The sequence below is a fragment of the Danio aesculapii genome, chromosome 14, assembly GCF_903798145.1.
Source record: "Danio aesculapii chromosome 14, fDanAes4.1, whole genome shotgun sequence".
Taxonomy (NCBI): domain Eukaryota; kingdom Metazoa; phylum Chordata; class Actinopteri; order Cypriniformes; family Danionidae; genus Danio; species Danio aesculapii.
The window spans coordinates 45,107,097-45,129,293 of record NC_079448.1 but is presented as its reverse complement, the minus strand read 5'-3'; positions in this window follow the sequence as shown (position 1 = coordinate 45,129,293).

Here is a 22,197-nt window from a genome sequence, read left to right as displayed (position 1 = left end):
GACTGGTAAGAACCGATAGAACGGCAACAGTAACTCAAATAACCACTCTTTACAGCCGAGGTATTTAGAATGCACAACACGTTGAACCTTGAGGCGGATTGGCTACAGCAGCAGCACTCTGGGTGGCACTCATGTCAGCTAGTAACAGGAAACTAGGGCTACAATTTGCACAGGCTCACCAAAATTGGACAATAGAAGATTTGAATAATGTTGACTGGTCTGATGAGTCTCGATTTCTACTGCAACATTCGGATGGTAGGATCAGAAATTGGTGTCAGCAACATGAAAGCATGGATCCATCCTGCGTTGTATCAACGGTTCAGGCTGTTGGTGGTGTAATGGTGTGGGGGATTTTTTCCATGTCACACTTTGGGCCCATTAGTGGGAATCGTCTCAGACTAGTTTCTTGAACATGACAATGAGTTCATTGTACTCAAATGGCCTCCACAGTTACCAGAACTCAATCCAATAGAGCACCTTTGGAATGTGGTAGAATGAGAAATTTGCATCATGGATGTGCTGCTGACAAATCTGCAGCGATTGCGTGATGCTATCATGTCAATATGGATCAATATCTCAAAGGAATATTTCCATTGACTTGTTGAATCTATGCCACGAAGGATTAAGGCAGTTCTGAAACGGGTTCCAACCTATATATATATAAATATATATTGTATGAATTTATTTAATTTAGAATGATTTATAACTTATAAAATCTGAAAAAATCATCCAGTCTGTTCATAAGTTTCTGAAAAAGCAATTCTAAGTCATTTTTTAAACTAATTAAATTGATTAAATTCAATAGTACTCTTGCGTAATCAAGAAATCAGCTTTTCAGCGGATAAAAAGAGGAGAAAGGTGGAGAAAACACTTGCCTTTATTTGTGGACATCAGAGCCAGTGTAATTCTTTATTTGCTTTTGTAAAGTTGAGTCCTGAAATAAATACCACATGAGAAACACTATAAATCAGCTATATTAAGAGCTATTCTCTTCTGTTTGTTGTATTTTTGAATGACAAATTGCTCCATATCCTCTTCCTCTCTAACATCCTTCCTCTCCAATAACCCATTTCTTTATCTTTTATCTTGTGTTCGCTCATACTTCTTCCACCACATTCAGCCTCTTGATCTGCCATTTTCTATTTACTCTGTTTATTTAATGCAGTCTTATTGTATGTATTCACAATTTTCAGTTATTAATATTCAAGAGTCGAATAGAAAAGCCTAACAAGAGCTTTGTTTGCTTAGCACCACGCTGACACTGCCAGCAAGTGATTTGACAAAACTGGCAGGGCACACTTATAAAAATGTATAAATCTAAATGGAGACAGCTTTGTTGATTACAATGAAAGTGCTCTAGTTTTATCGTGTCAGGTTTTGTTTTTGCAACTGTATTTTATTAGTATGTTATGGAATCTTATGGAGTTGATGCTGAAATGAATCATAACTGAAAAAAAATAGCTGACGACTATAAACATAGAGGAAAAATGTGCATTTTACTATGAATTCTTAATAAAATTACATTTACTATTAGTCATTTAGCAGATGCTTTTGTTCAAAGTGACTTACAACTGAGGAGACATTCAGTGATTCAACAAGAAGAGGCAATACACACAAGAAGTGCTAATTATACAAATGAACTCTTTGTGCTCAGAGAATGAAGTGTTAGAGTTAGGAATGGAGGAGTGGGTGGTGTTGAGAGAAAGAGAGAGAGTGTGCATAGTGGTTTGTCAAGCCCACTGACCTGTGTGAAAAAACGTGACCCACTACCTAAATGCATAATGTTTTGTTTTGTTTGTTTTTTTTCTATGGAGTGATTGTAAGAGTGTCTGGTGCAAATGTGGAAGACTGGTGCAAGTGTCGGGTTAAAGTGTCAGAGTGATGAAAGGGTGTGTTTTTTACAGGTGGTTTGTCATGCCCACGCAACTGTGTGAGGCACATTCAGAATTGATAATATTTTAAAAGTTATCATGTGGTGTGGTTTGGGGAGGGAAATGGGGGTTCTGGTTTTGTTCACATGGGTTCAGATTATCATGGAAGAGATGGGTTTTTAGGTTCCATTTCAACATCTCCAAAATGTAAAGTATACATGGATATAATTATTCATCACTTTTGAATGACACTAAAATGTTTAAAAAATGGGTTTTCATCAAGCCTTGTGGTATCTGGTTTGAGGTTAGCATCTTGAGCTAAAGCACCAAATGGTGGAAAATGTCAACACTGTTATTGTCAAATCTGTTAGTGGTTTATGAAGTTTTACAAAATATTAAACAACAATTATGTCCCCGATCACATTTAAGCATTTTGTACTATTTTACATTAATAATGCATTCAGTTTACTGTAAATTATACATTCTCTGTATGTCATCACATTTTAAGAAAAAACAAATGGAAAATGGTTGACATGCACCCACAAATCTGGAATGAGTATGTATATATATATATATATATATATATATATATATATATATATATATATATATATATATATATATATATATATATATATATATATATATATATATATATATATATATATATATATATATATATATATATGTGTGTACATATATATATATATATATATATATATATATATATATATATATATATATATATATATATATATATATATATATATATATGTGTATAAATATATTTGATTCATTAGCCCACCTGTATGTTATTTTTCAAAAATTTCGGTTTACTTGAATATATATATATATATATATATACATATATACATATATATATATATATATTTATATATATATATATATATATATATATATATATATATATATATATATATATATTCAAGTAAACCAAAATTTGTGAAAAATAATATACAGGTGGGCTAATAAATCAGGAAGGCTATTAGTTCTGACTTCAATCATCTATAACTTTTAGGATCTCAAATCCTCTGGAAAATGCACTTCCATTAGTTTTCATTTTCTCACCCCTTTCAAAATATCATCACAAGACATCATTAATATAACTAATAATTGTAATTCATTAACAAAGTCACCAGTTGATTACCCACCAGAAGCCACTACTAGTTGTAGTTCCAGCTTTCATTTCTACACAGCGCTGATGTCTGGCTTCTCCGTCGCTCTCCTTTATAGAGGTGTATTTCTATACATGTTTCTTGAGTGCTATGTAAGTGCGTGTCAATTGCATGTCTGTGGGTCCGTGTGCCACTTTTCTCTTGACATGTGCCGAAGTTGACAGTGTGATTTGTGCTGCACCTTCGGGCTCACTCGCAACACAAAGGCCGTGTCTCTCACCGCTATTTCCAGCCGGCGCAGGCAAGGTCAGCCGTCCTCCTTAATGCATGTCCAACAAAAGAGCCAATTTAGGAGCCATCAGGCCTCGGCCGGCCCCCAGGCTCTCTCCGCTTAACTGTTATGAATCCCGTCAACTCTGTAATGGGAATGAGCCTCCGATTAAAACACTGCTTTTCTTCATCCGAGCAGCAATAAGAGCCCCATTTCCCGACACACACGGAAAGACACACACTCACACCAGCACACCAACACACAGATGCTGCTAAGACCAATACAAATCGCTCATTGGGAGATAAAGAAACACATCTCTGAATGAAATCATGTGCAGATTGTGCAACCCAAGCTCGGGGGGAATACATGATTGTGGTCATGTTTGATTACTTTGGTTCATGTGCACGTTGTTGTATAGTTCAGGAATCTGTTGATGAGGGGAGCTAAAGTGTTAATGCTTCAATTGTCACCATCATCCCAGCTGAAATAAACAATTCAATCCAAGACCGGAAGATCTAATAATGGTTTTCACTGCAGATGCATGTTAACCATTGAAACAAGACAGCATTTTAACAACATGACAATACTTTATAGTATTTTAGATCATATTTCTTCAGGATTTTGTGTTTTTAAGATAGGGCAACATGGTGGCTCAGTGGTTTGCACTGTCGCCTTACAGCAAGAAGGTCACTGGTTTGAGTCCCAGCTGGCATTTCTTTGTGGAATTGGCATATTCTTATCGTGTTTGTGTGGGTTTCCTCTGGGTGCTCCGGTTTCCCCCACAGTCCAAACACATGCTCTATAGGAGAATTAAATAAACTAAATTGTCCGTAGTGTATGTGTGTGTGAATGTGTGTATGAGTGTTTCCCAGTACTGGGTTGCGGTTTGAAGGGCATCCGCTGTTTAAAACATATGCCGGAATAGTTGGCGGTTCATTTCACTGTGGCCAGAATGATGCCAGAAATAGAAAGCTCACATGAATCATCACAGTTTCCATTAAAGCACCTCTCTTTATAACCTATTAAAACTATTACAAATTCTTGGATTATTATTATTGCTTTATTGAAATTATTATTTGTTTTATCCATTCGTTTACACAACAACATGTTTTGGGGCAAGTTTACATGTTTTTATCGTTCTTACATTTATTCATCCATGCAAGTCAAGTTTATTTCTAAAGAAATCCTGGGTTTCCTCCATGGTATCCTCCATGTTGTCCCAACATGAATAGATAAAGTTAATTTAATTGTTTTTGCAAATTTAAGTGGATTGAACATAAAACAGGGCGTCACAGTGGCACAATCGCTTCACTGCAAGAAAGTCGCCGGTTCAAGCCCCGGCTGGGTCAGTTGACATTTCTGTTTGGAGTTTGCATGTTCTCTGGATGCTCTGGTTGCCCCCACAGTCCAAAGACGTGGTATAGGTGAATTGAATAAGCTAAATTGGTCGTATATGTGTGTGAATGCAGGAATTTATCTGTGTTTCCCAGTATTGGGTTGCGGCTGGAAGTGCATCAGCTGCGTAAAACATATGCTGGATAAGTTGGTGGTTCTATCCGCTGTGGCGACCCCTGATTAATAAAGGGACTATAGAGAATGAATGAATGAACATAAAACAATGAAGTTGTCCCTCCCAAAAACTTGAGAATTGTGTTGTTTCAACTCATTTTAAATAAGTAGTTTTAACAAGAAGCAAAATGCTTTTGAATGTAGCACATTTCATGCACAATGGTTATCCAAAGTGCTTTACATAAACTTAAATCAACATAAAATACAAGTATAAGAAATAAAAATAACAGAATAAAAAATATTTAAAAACAAATGGTTTAAATGGATGTTTAAACGGGTTTAAAAGGAGTGAAAAAATAGAGAAAAAGAATAATATTAATATTTATTTATTCAATTCAAATTTATTTGTATAGCGCTTTTTACAATATTTATTGTTTCAAAGCAGCTTAATAAAAGGTGCACATTACTGCATTACAATCAGATTAAGTTAAAGTTACAAATATAAGTTATTATAAACAGACATATTTAACCTGCATTTTTATTGCATATAGGTGATGTCTATGTGTACATGTTTAATGAAGTCTATTTGATGTGTATTTATGTGGGTTACCTAATTTCCCTGGGGTCCAACAAGTAAAAAGACAAATGTGCATCAAACCAAACTAATAAAAAGAATACAATACAACATACAACACACAATTCAATATCAAGAACATCAATTTCTGAATACTGTGCCATTCAATATTCCATTAATACTTTCTTACATTTATATTATTTATTAAAAGACACATAATGTCCAGTGGCAATTTATTCCATTTTCATTTCCATTAGCATTAGCACTCTATAAAAGTTGACACTGCCGTACACTTTATTGTAAAACATGCTGGGTTCCACACAATTATTTAATGTTGTTTACATCAGTTAAGTTAACATAATTGTTATTACAAATTTAGGTGGATTGAACATAAAACAATTAAGTTGTCCCAAAAAAACTCAAGAATTGTGTTGTTTCAGCTCATTTTAAATCAGTAGTTTGAACAAGCAACAAAAGCCATTTATTGAGTGTTGGTACCAAGCAAGTTCACCAGTAAGGAAAAGTCAGATATCTAGGGCTAGACATGAAATGCAATCATTAACATGCATCACTTTACAAAAAAAATAATAATACTATTTTGGGGTAAACGTGTTTTGATATTATTACAAAGTAATGGAGGTCTTTATCAATTAACAATCTACAGTGTAAAAATTTCCGTCAATTTCTGTATTTTAAGTTTCTCATATGCTTTGTTTATTTATAGTTATGAACTGCATTATGGGACTTTGATCTCTGGTTTGTCGACTTCTGCTGTTAAAAACGTCTGTTTTTTTTTTAAGCAGTTTAAGTTGCCGTTTTTAAAAAGTTACTTTTATTAACATTTTAGTCATTTCAAAAAACAAATATACTGTATAATATAGAGATAATTAAGTCCAAAAAATAACAGAAAAAGTACTGGAAGTTTATCACCAGGTTTTTGTATCATAATTTACAACACAAATGCAGAAAATATTTCACTTCAAACTATTAAAAATGTCAACAAATGTCAGTTTTCATCCAAAGTTAATAAAAAAAGATCAAGGTCCTATAATGCAATTCAAAGCATATAATAATAATAGTAATAATAATAATAATAATAATAATAATAATAATAATAATAATAATAATAATAATAATAATAATAAATAAATAAATAATAAATAATAATAATAATAATAATAATAATAATAATAATAATAATAATAATAATAATGATAATAATAATAATAATAATAAATAAATAAATAAATAAATAAACATGAATAACGTTGAAGTACGAAGTACGTTCCATTATAAGTTCCATATAATTCCAAGTAAAGTAAGTTAAAAATGTACTTCGATTTCTACATGCTTGAATTGAATATATATATATATATATATATATATATATATATATATATATATATATATATATATATATATATATATATATATATATATATATATATATATATATATATATATATATATACAGTTGAAGTCAGAATTATTAGCCCCCCTTGAATTTTCTTTTCTTTTTTAAATATTTCCTAAATTATGTTTAACAGAGCAAGGAAATTTTCACAGTATGTCTGATAATGTTTTTTCTTCTGGAGAAAGTCTTATTTGTTTTATTCAGCTAGAATAAAAGCAGTTCTTCATTTTTTAAGAACCATTTTAAGTTTAAAATTATTAGTCCCTTTAAGCTTTCTTTTTTTTCGATAGTCCACAAAACAGAATAGACAACACAATCTCACGGCAATTGTAACTTTTTGATTTAGTGGCTAATTAGTATGAATTTGTACGATCTAATTTCTGTAATTTAGTACGATTTGCTCATCACCCAATGACGGTTGGGTTAAGGGGTGGGGTTAGGTGCCACGCCTCCTTTTTAAATCGTACAATTTCGTACGACTGAGCTCATACGAATTCATACGAATTAGCCACTAAACTGACAAAACGTAAAATACTTACGTTTCCTCATGAGATCAGGCTGGACTAGAAGTATCTTGAAAAATATCTAGTAAAATATTATGTACTGTCATCATGGCAAAGATAAAATAAATCAGTTATTAGAAATGAGTTATTAAAACTATTATGTTTAGAAATGTGTTAAAAAAAATCTTCTCTCTGTTAAACAGAAATTAGGGAAAAAATAAACAGGGGGCTAATAATTCTGACTTCAGCTGTATATATATACCCTGCCAAAGTGGAAAAATCCAACCAGGAAATTAGTTTTTTTTTTTACCTAACTCTACACCAGGCCACATCCTTCAACAGGAGAAGAGAGAAAGAGAGAGAGAAAGCTGTCAACGGCAGTGACAGGGAGTAAAGTTTAATTAATAGGTGATGCAGTGTGTCTGTCTTTGTGTTTTTCTATGAAAGAGGAAGCAGAATGTCTGATTAATGCATGTGACATTTTGACACTTTAGGCACACAGAAGCTGTGAAACACGAGTATGTGTGTGTGTTTTTTGTGTAGGTGAGTGTTTAACTTTTTATAAAGTGAATATACTATTGTGGCAAGAATTTCGGGAGATCTCACCAGGGCCAAGTCCACTGTCCACTGTGTGTGTGCATTGCTAACACATACACATATAGACACACACTGTACACTTTACACTACTATATCTAAAACATACTCCTACTTCTTTCTTTCTTTCTTCATTTAGCTAGCAGCATAAATTGAGTGTGTGGAACCGGTCACTTTATTAGGTACACCTGTCCAACTGCTCATTAACGCAAATTTCTGATCAGCCGATCACATGGCAGCAGCTCAATGCATATACAGTGTAGGCATGTAGACATCAGGGACATGCGGTCAGGGGAGGCAGCCATCATGAGATGTATACTAATGATAAAATCAATATTTGTCGACTGATCTGTGCTATAAATGCAATTTCTCCATGATTCACATGATTTCAATGCTTTTTATTGATCGAAATCGCTGTATTTTGCTTATCGCCTGATCAGTTACAGCATAGGAAGTGAGGTGAGGCAGTCCGAGCTGTGCCTCTCGTCAGATTGCGCAATCCTTTGCAAACTGGCTTGAGCCCACCTCTTTTGCTCACTCAGTGTATGCTACTAATGTAATGCTTTATTAAACTGTTTTTATACATTCTAGACATTTTTATTATATGTCCTCACTTTCCATATAAAATGTAATGTATTTTACTTATGTACAGTTGAAGTCAGAATTATTAGCCCCCCTGAATTATTAGCCCCCTTTTTAGTTTTTTCCCCAATTTCTGTTTAACAGAGAGATTTTTTCAGCACATTTCTAAACATTATAGTTTTAATAACTCATTTCTAATAACTGATTTATTTTATTTTTGCCATGATGACAGTGAATATTATTTTACTAGATAATTTTCAAGACACTTTTATACAGCTTAAAGTGACATTTAAAGGCTTAACTAGGTTAACTAGGCAGGTCAGGGTAATAAGGCAAGTTATTGTATAACGATGGTTTGTTCTGTAAACTATCTAAATATATATAGCTTAAAGGGGCTAATAATTTTGACCTTAAAATGGTTCATAAAAAATTTAAACTGCTTTTATTCTAGCCAAAATGAAACAAATAAGACTTTCTCCAGAAGAAAAAATATTATCAGACATACTGTGAAAATTTCCTTGCTCTGTTAAACATCATTTAGGAAATATTTAAAAAAGAAGAAAAAAAAATCAAAGGGGGGCTAATAATTCTGACTTCAACTGTACATCACTTACTTAGTGTTAAGATCTGATATAAAGCCGCACTGAAAAGACATGAGGTGAGGCAGGCAGTACATGAGCTCACATTATTTCTGTTCAGTGGTTGCTCTTCTTCTACTCAGTAAAGTTCATTAGAAGTTTTGTTTTGCTCTGACTGACTGCAAAAAAGCGGATATCAGCTCAAAAATTTCTCAAAATTGGACTTTCAATCCAAACGTGAATAAATAATGGACGACCAATGCCAGAGCTAAAGGACTTGCTTCAAAGGATGGGACATAAGATAACTAGATCATTTTAAAGTAATTTAAGTCATGTTAAGACTTCATTTACAAGTTCTGTAAAGGTAAGACCAGTGTGCAAATCCTGTGTGTCTGTGAATGAGAGAGACAGCAAGCAAGCAAGACAGGGCTCATGCCGTGGTGCTGTGTGTGCGTGTGTGCGTGCGTGTGTGCGTGCGTGCGTGCGCGTGTGTTTGTGTTTGTGTGTGTGTGTGTGTGTGTGCGTGCGTGCGTGCGTGCGTGCGTGCGTGTGTCAATGAATGGATGAGAGAAAGCGCATCATCCGCCATGGTGCTGTGTAAGTTGCCTGTTATAGTTGTCTGTAGCATCCAGCTGTGTTTTTTTTTTGTTTGTTTTTTTTTTTTTTTAGGCATATTTAATCGCTGTACATTTTACAAGAATGCTGATATAATATATGAAACACAATCAGTAGTTGGCAATTATATCGGGGGGATATGTTTGTAAATCTGACATTTGACTTTGAAAGTGTCAGTGCCTCACCAGCCCCAAACCTCACCGCACGTCAGTGGTAGACATGGTCAAGATGATCTGCTGCAGTTCAAACCGAGCATCAGAATGGGGAAGAAAAGTGATTTAAGTGACTTTGAACGTGGCATGGTTGTTTGTGACAGACAGTCTGACCTGAGTATTTCCGAAACTGCTGATCTACTGGGATTGTCATGCACAACCATTTCTAGGGTTTGCAGAGAATGATCCGAAAAAGAGAAAATATCAGTGAACGGCAGTTCTGTGGGCACAAATGCCTTGTTGATGGCAGAGGTCAGAGGAGAATGGCCAGACTGGTTCCAGGTGATAGAAAGGCAACAGTGACTCAAATAACCACTTGTTACAACTGAGGTATGCAGAAGAGCATCTCTTAATGCGCAACAAGTCCAACTTTGAGGCGGATGGGCTACAGCAGCAGAAGACCATACATGTCAGCTAGGAACAGGAAACAATATAAGATTGGAAAAACATTGCCGGGTCTGATGAGTCTCAATTTTTGTTGTGACATTCGAATGGTAGGGTCAGAATTTGCCATCAACAACATGAGCATGGATCCATCCTGCCTTATATCAACGATTCAGAATGGTGGTGGTGGTGGTGCCATGAAGGATTAAGGCAGTTCTGGAGGATAAAGGGTCCAACCCGGTATACTGTATATTACAAATATACATATTGATGTTTGGTGATTTCAAGTGCAAGCATTTAAAAATAGATTAACCATGAGCATTTTGAAAAGCAAACAATTTATTTATATTTTAAAAAATACATTATATAGGTTTTCTTACTACTACTAATACTAATACTTCACAATTCATTATTCATTCATAATTAATTATTCAGTGGATGGAAGGATTTCACTTATCAGATTGGAGCCATTACATCATCTAAAAGAAGGCATTTATTAAATTTAGATAAAATATTATAAAGACACACATTTAAAAAAAATATATAGACTGACCACGAATGTGTCACATGTTTGTCCTGTTTTTTGTGCATCTTTTTTTTTGTAAGCGAACAGGCAGGGTCAACTTTAAATAAATAATAAAATAAATAAATGCATACATAAAATATATAAAAATGCTAGGGATAGAAGTCAACTAAAAATAAATGCATTCAGTCTATGAAATTCCCATTCCCGGCATTATTCCCTGGATGTGCTGATGGCAGTTTGATGACAGGTGCGAGCCGGACAGTGACAGTCATTATAGTGATTGACAGGTGTTGAGGAGGAGCAGGAGCAGGGTCTCGTCTGTCACTCACTCATTCACCTCTGTCTGCATGACCAGATTCACAGAGCCACTGCTGGATATGGATGAAGCATGTGCATAAGACTTCACCCTTGTTTATCACAAACGCACTGTTGACAACAAACAGCAGAAACAAACAAACAAAACCACAAAAGGTGACAAGTGAATCGGGCTGACTAACAATTCAGTCCTTTTCCTTGAACTGCAAAACCCATGCAGAAACCCATGACCATTTGGTTAATGTGTTTGAATGTCCAAAACACAGAAAAAGTTGATTAATAATAATAATAATAATAATTCCGCTTTCAATATTTCAGATATATGCAAGGATATTTGTCTTTAAAAAAAAAAACTAATAATTTAGCTTTTAATATTGAAAAATATAATCAATTTCAAATTTTATGTTTTAAATATTATTTCTCTTTGAAAAATTATTATTATTATTATTATTGTTATCATTATCATCATCATCATCATCATAATAACCATAATAATTACAATAATAATTTAGCTTTCAAAATTTCTAATATTAGTGAGTTTTGTCTTTAAAAATAAACAATACAGCTTTAAATATTTATAAATATTAGCGATTTGTATATTATATATATATATATACATTATATATATATACATTATATATATATATATATATATATATATATATATATATATATATATATATATATATATATATATATATATATATATATATATATATATATATATATATATATGTAAATATATATATATATTTGTTTATGAGGAGAGCGTTATACTCTGCTTCCGATTTAGATTTTAAAAGACGGAGTTTGATGAACTGTATGAGCCTCACGACTGTCAGTGAAGGGTAAATGAAAATGTCCCATACCTCAAAACTCTAAGAAAAAGAAAACACACAGTCGGAAGTGTAGCATGCATTCATAACTTCTTTTTTGCGCAGTAATGCTACTTTGAATGAGATGCTATGAGGATGAACAATAGATGAAAAAGAGACCAAGACCTTGGGTATAGTGAGGATGAATCAATGACAGCTTCCAAAAGTGTCTGAGAGACATTCCCCTTTTGCCCAGTAGGCCTACCTTGTGTTTTATTTGTTAATGTAAGCTATTTTTAAAAAGATTAATATAATGTATAAAACTATACATTATTTATATTACTTCAATAAATTATATTACTTTTTTATTAATGGAAAATGTACAGATATTGATTTTTCACAATGTTTTACACTATATTATTTAAATATATATATATATATATATATATATATATATATATATATATATATATAGATATATATATATATATATATATATATATATATATATATATATTAGCAAAGAGATTTTTTATACATTAAGATGGCAAAGGAAATAAATAAATAAATAAATAAATAAATAAATAAATGGAAAATAGCAAAAACTAAGCAATGAATAAAATACATTTTACGCTCAACGTTAAAAAAAATATAATAAATACAACAACAACAACAAAAAAAACAATAAGAATGATAATAATAAATAATGTTATATTTCTATTTTATATTTAATTTATGAACACCTTTATCATAAGTTCCTTGTGACTGTCAACAAAAAAATAAACAAACAAAAAGACAACAGATGACTTGGACTGACCAATAATGTAATTTTTCCTCCATCTCATCCACCTTTCCTCTAAAACGGCACTGATACTTGGCTTTGAGCAACGCTGAAGCTGTGAAACCCATGACCGCACACCATTAGGATGTGGTTCAGCCATGCGTTTGAATGTCAAATACACATGCAAAGTCACTGGACACCTCTGGACACACCAACTGCAGGTTACCTCTCATTTCAATAACATTTGTGTTTGACCTTGGTCTGTGTTTAGAGGAGGTGAGCGTGAAACACTATTGGCAAGACATGAGTGGGACCGGATATTCACACCCCCTGATAGACCCAAATATGGACAGGAAACAGTAATACACTCTCTGATCCCAAGAAAAACCTCAAAGAGATACTATTAGTTCTCACAGTAAATGTATAAATGATGATGCTTATTTATACGTATTAAGATTTATTTATTACACCATGAAATAAAATGAATGAATTTATTAAATAAATAATCAAAAAGATAGATAGACAGACTGACATTAGTTTAATTAAATTTGATTTTTTTAAGAAATTGTGAAAAAGTGTTTTCTTATGAAACATGCTTTATTTTTAATTAACAAAATAAAATCCAGCTTCTCTCCTCTTTTGTTTTGTTTTGTTTTTTTTTGTTTTTGTTTTTGTTTTTGTTTGTTTTTGTTTGTTTTGTTTTGTTTTGTTTTGTGTTGTGTTGTGTTGTGTTGTGTTGTGTTGTGTTGTGTTGTGTTGTGTTGTGTTGTGTTGTGTTGTGTTTTGTTTTGTTTTGTTTTGTTTTGTTTTTGTTTTACTTCGACCTGTATTAATGCGGAAAGTGTGAGTGAGTGCTTCAGTATATTTTCATATATTACCATTCCATAAGGCCTTTCATCCCAGAAAACAGACTTAAAAACTAGTAAATCAATTAGAACTGAAAATAGAAAAACGTGATACAAATCATGATCTACAGCAAACTAAAGTTGTGTGTCATGCAAACGTCTTTTATTTATTTATTATTTTTTATTTTTTTATTTGACCAGGAATTTCCCATTGAAATTTGCATCTCTTCTACCAGTGGGTCATTGCCAAAATGGCAGCACAAAAAGTCTCAAATACAAAATTATACACACATAAAATATCACAAAATAAAATTTACAGAAAGCATTCACATGATTTAAAGTGATTTAAATATTTAAAGATGGAATTGTTTTTATGATAACACCAGTGGTGTAAAGTAACAAATTACAAATACTCAAATTACTGTAATTGAGTAGTTTTCATCTGGAATTATAATTTACTAAGTGGATTTAAAAATGTGTACTTTTACTTTCCTTTGAGTACATTTTTAGTGCTGTACTGGTACTTTTTCACTCCACTACTTTCCTTCAACCTACAGTCACTATTTTATTTTTTCTTGTCTATGGGGATTAGAAAAATCAGTCCTGTGAATCCTGTCCAATCTAATTGCACATAGAATGAAAATCGCATCATAATGGACTGCTTTAAGACATGGGTGATTTATAATTGCAGAAAACTCTTTGCAAGCATTAAAAGTGTCCAAGAAGATGTCCAAAAAACCCTTGTCCTTTACACGCATTTTCCCAGGGACTGTTTAGATGCATGTCACTGATGACGGATGTTTACTGTATGATGACATATGGCCCTAAAATGGCCCTAAACACCCTGCAGGCACAAGAAGTCAACATGACGTCAGATTGACGTTGTACCCCAACGTCGTAGGGATGTTGCATTTTGTTTAGAAATGAAAAATGGGTTGACGTCACAACTCAACGTCAGGCCGACATCAATGTCCAACGTTCAACCTAAAATCAATCAATTATCAACATCTACAGATGTTACAGCTTGATGTTGTGTGGAAGTTACCACTATGACATCTATCAGACGCTGGATTTTGGTTATCATACCTGATGAATAAATGTCAGTATTTGACAACAATATGACGTTGGTTTAACATGTTGGCTTGACATTGGATTTTGGTCACTTTCTAACACAACTAAACAACACAACACAAATAAATATTAAAACCCTATCGTTCATAAAACCAAATGCCCAAATATTTGTAACTGTTTTCTCATTCAATACATTCCCCTCCAGGGTTAAGATTGGTGAAACTTTGATTAAAATCCATATATTTAGTTGTTGTTTTTTTGGGGTGGGTGGGGTGGGGGGGGGGGGTTGCATTTAAAACCAACTTCAATTTCAGCAGTGAAAGTTGCAGTAATCAAAAGGAGTCTTGTAACGTCTCGATGGCCTAATTTATAGATTGTGCACCCGTTGAAAAACCACACGTTGCAGTAAATCTATAAGGAGCATTAGTTAAAATAATATCAATTAACGTAGGTTTATTTGGATCTTTTTGATTTGTCCGAGTCACCAATATCCTTGAATGGATCAGATATTTTTGATGATCAGTTCCTTCTTGTATCACAAAGCAAATTCACCACAGCACAAAGCAACCTGTGCTTGATCAAGATACACGACACGTTCCTGAGAGGCGTATAATCCCGCTGTATTTATTACCAACAACTTCATCGCGCTGTCGCTTCTCATTTCTTCAGCTTTAATTCAGCTTCCAGTGGCCCGCAGTGAGAACGTCTGATCAACTAACCTGACAGCTTCAGCCACAGTTAGTCCACAGTTTCTCTCACACTCCTCATCAGCCTCCGGACATGATAATGTCAGCAACGTGTCCAAGCAGCACATCAGATCTTCATCACCGGTCGGACAGGCAGAATTAAGTCGGACTTTTTAAGATACTTTATGAAGCGATATCTAAACCCTAATATTTACTTTGCGTGATCGTTCGCACTCTGACACATTGTGGCTCATGATGGGTGACACACCACCTTTGAGTGCTTGACAGCAGCTTAGTGAAATGTCAGGTGACAGTGTGTATGCCGAGGCCGTCAATAAAGCTCTCATGGGTTCGAATAGGAATGCCTGTTAAGCTTAAGAGTGTGGGCTGGAGATTTCCATCAGCGATCAGGTAGTGAGTTGCCATGCTCACTATTTCTATACACATTTACCTACACTTGTGTTGCAACATTCGCTGCCGTTTTCAGCTGAAATGCACAGTAGCAGCAGTGAAACAGCAACAACTTTTATAACTTTTACTTTCTAAATAAAAAATAAAATATAAAAAAAATAAAATAATATCCTCTATAATAAAATAAAATAAAATAAAATATGCCCCTATTCTTTAAATTTATATATAATCATAAGTGAGATGTTTCAATTTGTTTATTTTTTTAATCACTAAACTACAAGATCTCCATGAATCTCAGAAATCTGCTCACCATACATAAATGGAATAAATAAATGAATAAATAAATAAATAAATAAATAAATAAATAAATAAATAAATAAATAAATAAATAAATAAATACACAATCTAACCCTCATAAATCGCTGAAGAACATTCACTTTCACTCAATTCTGCCACCATATGAACTACAACTCCCTTCAGGCACCACACACACACACACACACACACACCTGTTCTGGTTCTCCGTTGATTACAGCTACTCAAGACTGATTACACGGACCATATAAACTGCACACACACACATACATGGCTGAGTCTTGTTGGTATTAACCCTGTGACATTACAAAGCATTTGCTGGTTTAGTCTCTCCATGTTTTGATCCTTGTCTTGTTTTATTGCTTATCCTGTCTGCCGCCTGCATCGAGCATCTGCCTGTTACTTGACCACACTTCTGGATTTCCTTGTTTGTGCCTGTTTGCCCCTGTATTTGATCATTGCCTGTCTTACAACCCCCTAAATTATTAGCCCCCCTGTTTATTTTTTCCCTAATTTCTGTTTGATGGAGAGAAGATTTTTTTAACACATTTCTAAACATAATAGGTTTAATAACTCATTTCTAATAACTAATTTATTTTATCTTTGCCATGATGCCAGTAAATAATATTTGACTAGATATTTTTCAAGACACTTCTATACAGCTTAAAGTGACATTTAATGGCTTAACTAATTAGGTTAACTAGGCAGGTTAGGGTAATTAGGCAAGTTGTTGTATAACGATGGTTTGTTCCGTAGACTATCAAAAAAAAAAAAAACAGCTTAAAAGGGCTAATAATTTTGACCTTAAAATAGTTTTTAAAAAATGTAAAACTGCTTTTATTTTAGCTAAAATTTTAAAAGAAAAAAAAATTAAAGGAGGTTTATTTATTCTGATTTTAACTATATATATATATATATATATATATATATATATATATATATATATATATATATATATATATATATATATATATATATATATATATATATATATGAAGAGTTCTGATGCAAAACCTTCTAAATCCATCAGACCTCTTTTTTTGGCAAACAAGCATTTTCTATTAGGTTCCTTTGATTAGGTTCAGTCATCCTAAAGCTAATGATAAGGTTATTAGCTAGTATTTATTTATTTATTTTTTTTTCAAAATTGTCGCTTTAGACATTTCTTTGGTTTTTAACAAGTTAGATTTTCTTTTGCATCAAAACCAGCTAAATCCACTTGTGCTTTTTTGCAAAAACCTCAATATCCACCTATTGGGACAAGATAGTGAACTGTCAGTGACAGATAGTTGAAAATCACTAAAGATTCAATTAGAAATTATTTTACCAAACATAAAGCACCTAAAATTAAAAAAGTATAAATCTGTCAAGTAAGTGGCGGTTCATTCTGCTGTGGTAACCCCTGATAAACCACGGACAAAGCAGAAGGAAAATGAATGAATGAAATCTGTCAAGTAAGTGCATTATTTAATAACATTAAAAACTGACATTAATTAAATCTTAACAATCTCATGTCTGATATTTGGGATTTAGATTTAATGTAGAACAATGTAAACATTGCAAACATTGTAAACTAAGCCTCTTAGATTCAAATAATGCTGTGAATACGTTGTGAAATATCACTATCTGTGCATTGTCAATTAATATAAAAAGCTTAATATAAAAAGCATATTAGACGTAAAGGTAATATGAAGTAATATAAATATTGTCCAGTTTTAAACAGTATATTTATTTTTTACTAAATAGCTTACATTAGCAAATAAAACAACAACATAGGCCTAATAATAACAAATATTTGCTCAACAAGTTCCACAACATCACCATATACTATATACAAGTGGCTGGAAGGTGTTAAACAATCAAATTATTTTCATCACAGCGTCCTGACAAACAAAATGCAGCTAATCATAGCCCAGTGCACATATTTTGTGGTTCTCAAATATGTAGCCCTGGGCACATATTCCCAATGAGCATATGTTGGATTGTCATTAAAAAAAAATCATTGTCTCTTAATTGATGAGAAATCTCATCAAATAATGAAGAAAGAGTTGAAGACCTAAAATGTTTATCATGGTTTTAGTTGTAGGTAACAACAGTACCACTTTGCAGAGTTGTAAAAACACGTCCAGAAGTTGCAGTGGAGCGGCTTTGAGTGATTTGAGTTCATTTAAACTGGACTCCTGCATCCGAAAATAATGTTCTCCACTAAGAGAAAAGTAGCTTTAGACTCTCCCTGGGCCTTCATCCCAGGTGTGTTGACAGATGTGTGTGTGAACAAGTGTGGATGTGTAATTGGAGCAGAACCACCAAGCAGTTTAACTCAGGCCCCACCTGGACCCAACCTTCATTTAAAAAGCATCCCACCGGAGCACCAGAGCCATCTACAGAGAAATACCTTTAAAAATACTCACACAATTAAAAAATAAAATATATGATGGGAGCAGCTTGGCAAGACGAAATCCCTTGTATGGAGGTAATAATTTCTGACCTTATTAAATTAATTAAAAGCATGTTTCCTATTATGGCGTAAGGCTAAAAAAAAAAAACGGAGATTACAATGGCAGCCCTCGAGACAGGCACTGTGATGAGACGAGTGTAACGAACACACACGCGCACACACTAAACTCAGTGGCTTATTAAATTTGTGTCTCTTTCCTTGGACGGCACGTTAATTGTCATACATGTCATTAAATTCAGCCTGGTTTTTGCTACGCTTCATGGATACTTGCGCTCGCGCATACACAAACCCTGCACATATTGAAGGACAGCCTGTGTATTTAGACAATTGGCAGGTTAATAGAAAGGATTTTTTTCTCGTTAATGCGGCTTTTTGCTCTTTCTTTGGTGCCGTGTTTGTTTGTGCCTCCAACATCATTACAAGCACAACCTCAGGAATTAAAAAGAGGTCAAAGATGAACGGTGTTTCGGAGACGATGCGCTGTGCTTGACGTTTACATATGAACACAACATTTAGTTAGATCATTAAAAACAGGCCTAAATGTCTGTTCATGCATGCATGGATTTGTATTAAATGAGCTGAAACTAAATCGATGCAAGATGTCTGAACTGTGTAATTTTTTTATAATAAAATACTTTTATATTCTGTATGTTCAGATACAATATATAAATAAGCCCTGTTTATTGAATTCTACAAAAGTGACTCTCTTTGTCTATGATGCTTTCAAAATGTTAGTTTAAGCTGCCCAACAACTGCAGCAATGCCTCAACCAATAGAGCAGTGTTTCCCAACCCTGTTCCTGAAGGCACACCAACAGTACACATTTTCAACCTCTCCCTAATCAAACACACCTGAATCAAATTATCATAACATCAGAAGAGACTCCAACACCTGAAGTTAAAGGGTCAGAAAAGGGAGACATCCAAAATGTGTACTGTTGGTGTGCCTCCAGGAACAGGGTTGGAAAACACTGCAATAGAGTACAATTGTCAGATTCACAAAATATTATCTCAATTTATATACAGTTTAAGTCAGAATTATTAGACCCCCTTATTTTATTCTGATAGTTATTTTATATTATAGTTATTTTATCTTATAGTTATTAAAACTATTATGTTTAGAAATGGGTTGAAAAAATCTTCATTAAACAGAAATTGGGTGAAAAAAATGAACAGGGGTGCTAATAATTCTGACTTCAACTGTATATGTATTTATATACGCTGAAAAAATCTATTCCTTTATATTTTCCCAACACAAATCGATTAAGTTAACTTAATAGTTTTTACAAATTGAAGTGAATTGAACATAAAACAATTATGTTGACACAAGAAGCCGTTTCAACTTTTTAAATAAGCACACTACCTGCCAAAAGTCTTGTTGTTAATCGAAGTTTTAGGAACAGCAAATAATAACTTCTTCTAGTTGATCATTTGGTATCAGAAGTGGCTAATATGAAAGGCAAAGGCCTCTAGATTACGCTTATTTAACCAAAATAAAATATGATCATGGCTTGATTTTTATTATTTAATTAGGACAGTGAGGTCTGACTTTGCTTAGACAAAAGTCTTGTCATGTAACAGAAATAATGTATAGTATAGAACAGTGAATCACAACTGGTTTGGCCATGGGACCCACATTTTTACATGGTCATCAATGAGCCAAATTTTTAGGAACTACAGTATAATTTTAGAATTTATAATTAATTTGTATTTATTTGTTGACATACACAAGTAGTGACAGATGAATCATAAGAAAATCACCAAGACTTACAAATAAACAATATTTTATTGCTGTCATTTAACAAAATATATCAAATTATAGAAATATTACAAAGTAGAAACGTCAAATATTGTAAACACTGATCCTGTTGAACAGAACAAACCAGCAAATTACAGAAAACTGATAAAAATAACCTTAACCATTTTATAATAATCACCAGTTATTTGCTCTTCTGTTATTGCGTGGGCTTTCTTGGCCTTTGCTACACGGTAAGCTACACAGTAAGATGCGCAGAGTGCCTGTACTTGTAAATATAAATCCATACTTTACATATTCATGGTTCGTACTTGCGCTTCGACATAATAATTAAATGAAATTTCACACATGAAACGGTACGGTTGTTGCGTGCACTCATTTCAAAATAAAAGTTCGATATAAGCAAAATAAGTTAAAGATTTAACTTTTGTTATTTTTTAACCACACATTCTGTGACCTACTGAAAATGGACCCACTTTTGGGTCGCGACCCACCAGTTGAGAAACACTGGTATAGAATATGGATGTGATTGATCCAACATAAGTTCATTATGAAAATGTAGCCATACATACATTTCTGGAGATTACGAATTATGTAGCCAGAGGTATGTATGGATGCATTTCGTCTTTAAAACGAACGATACAGGGCGGTATGACGCCGTTCATTTTCGCGCTTACCAGCTGAGCGCTTACCAGCTGAGCACTTACCTCCATATGGTCGTCTTTCCCATTGTTGTCAGTTTGTGCAGTGGCTCGCCGCGTACGTCGGCGGACTTGTGATGTGAAGCAGAGTTGACCACGATGACTGGGTTTGAGTCTGTCGAAAAACGATACCAGAAAACAGTTAAGACAAAAATATAAGCTAAAAAAATAAGTAAACACCAGGTTGAGAATGTGGTAAAATCTGAAATGGTGGTAAATATCAGGCGAGGGCTTTTTTTTCTGGATTGCTTTTGAAAACACTGTTGGTTGGATTTAAGGAAGTGGGTTGGCGGGTCAATCTGTGCTTTTGAAAACACTAATGGTTAGGAAAGGAGGAGGGTGGGTCAGTCGATTGGTCGGTCAGTCAGTTGACAGCTGTAGGCGCGAATGGCATTCAAAAGAGAAATTTGAGATTTCAAGAAGCGTACACAGCAGCCTCTGGTGGATTTGTGAAAACCATAACTGAAAAATTAATACCTATTTGGCGCTCTCCAGAAATGTATATAGGGGCACGTTTTCAGCATGAGTCTGGATTAATCATGATAAATCTAGCCCAGTGCTAATATATATGTATAATGTAAATGTATATCTATGCTAATGAATGGAAAATGCAGTAATCTTCTCATTATGCAGATTCCGCAAGTTAAATGTGATCTATACCACGCAATGTTTCACTGAGCCACACACACATTCACACATAATGTGGCATTGAGGCTCTAATGATGGTTTGTGGTAAACAAAAGTCCACAGTGCTCTCAGTGCTCCTCATCAGCACAGAGGAATTAGAATTTTAGGTTAATTAAAAGAGTTAATTATCATGAATACAACAATAATTAATTCTAAAAGTATATTTGAATTAATTATCGATTGAATTAATTAAGAGGGGGGATAATTAAGCTATATGCAGTGTTGAGAAAGAGAGACTCGACACAGAGGAGATCTCAGTGTGTGTGTGTGCGTGCATACTTTTGTGACATATAAGGACACAAATTTGTATGATGACATGAGAATGGTATAGGTATTACATTGACCATGTCCCCATTTTTAAAAAGGCTTATAAATAATACAGAATGTTTTTTTTTCTTTAGAAAATAAAAATGATAAAATATTGTAAAATGGCGGCGTGATGCCATAGCACTTTCGCTTCACAGCAAGAAGGTCGCTGGTTCGAGCTTAGGCTGGGCCAGTTGGAGTTTCTGTGTGGAGTTTGCATGCTCTCCACGTGTTCGCATGGGTTTCCTCTGGGTGCTCTGGTTTCCCCAAGAGTCCAAAGAC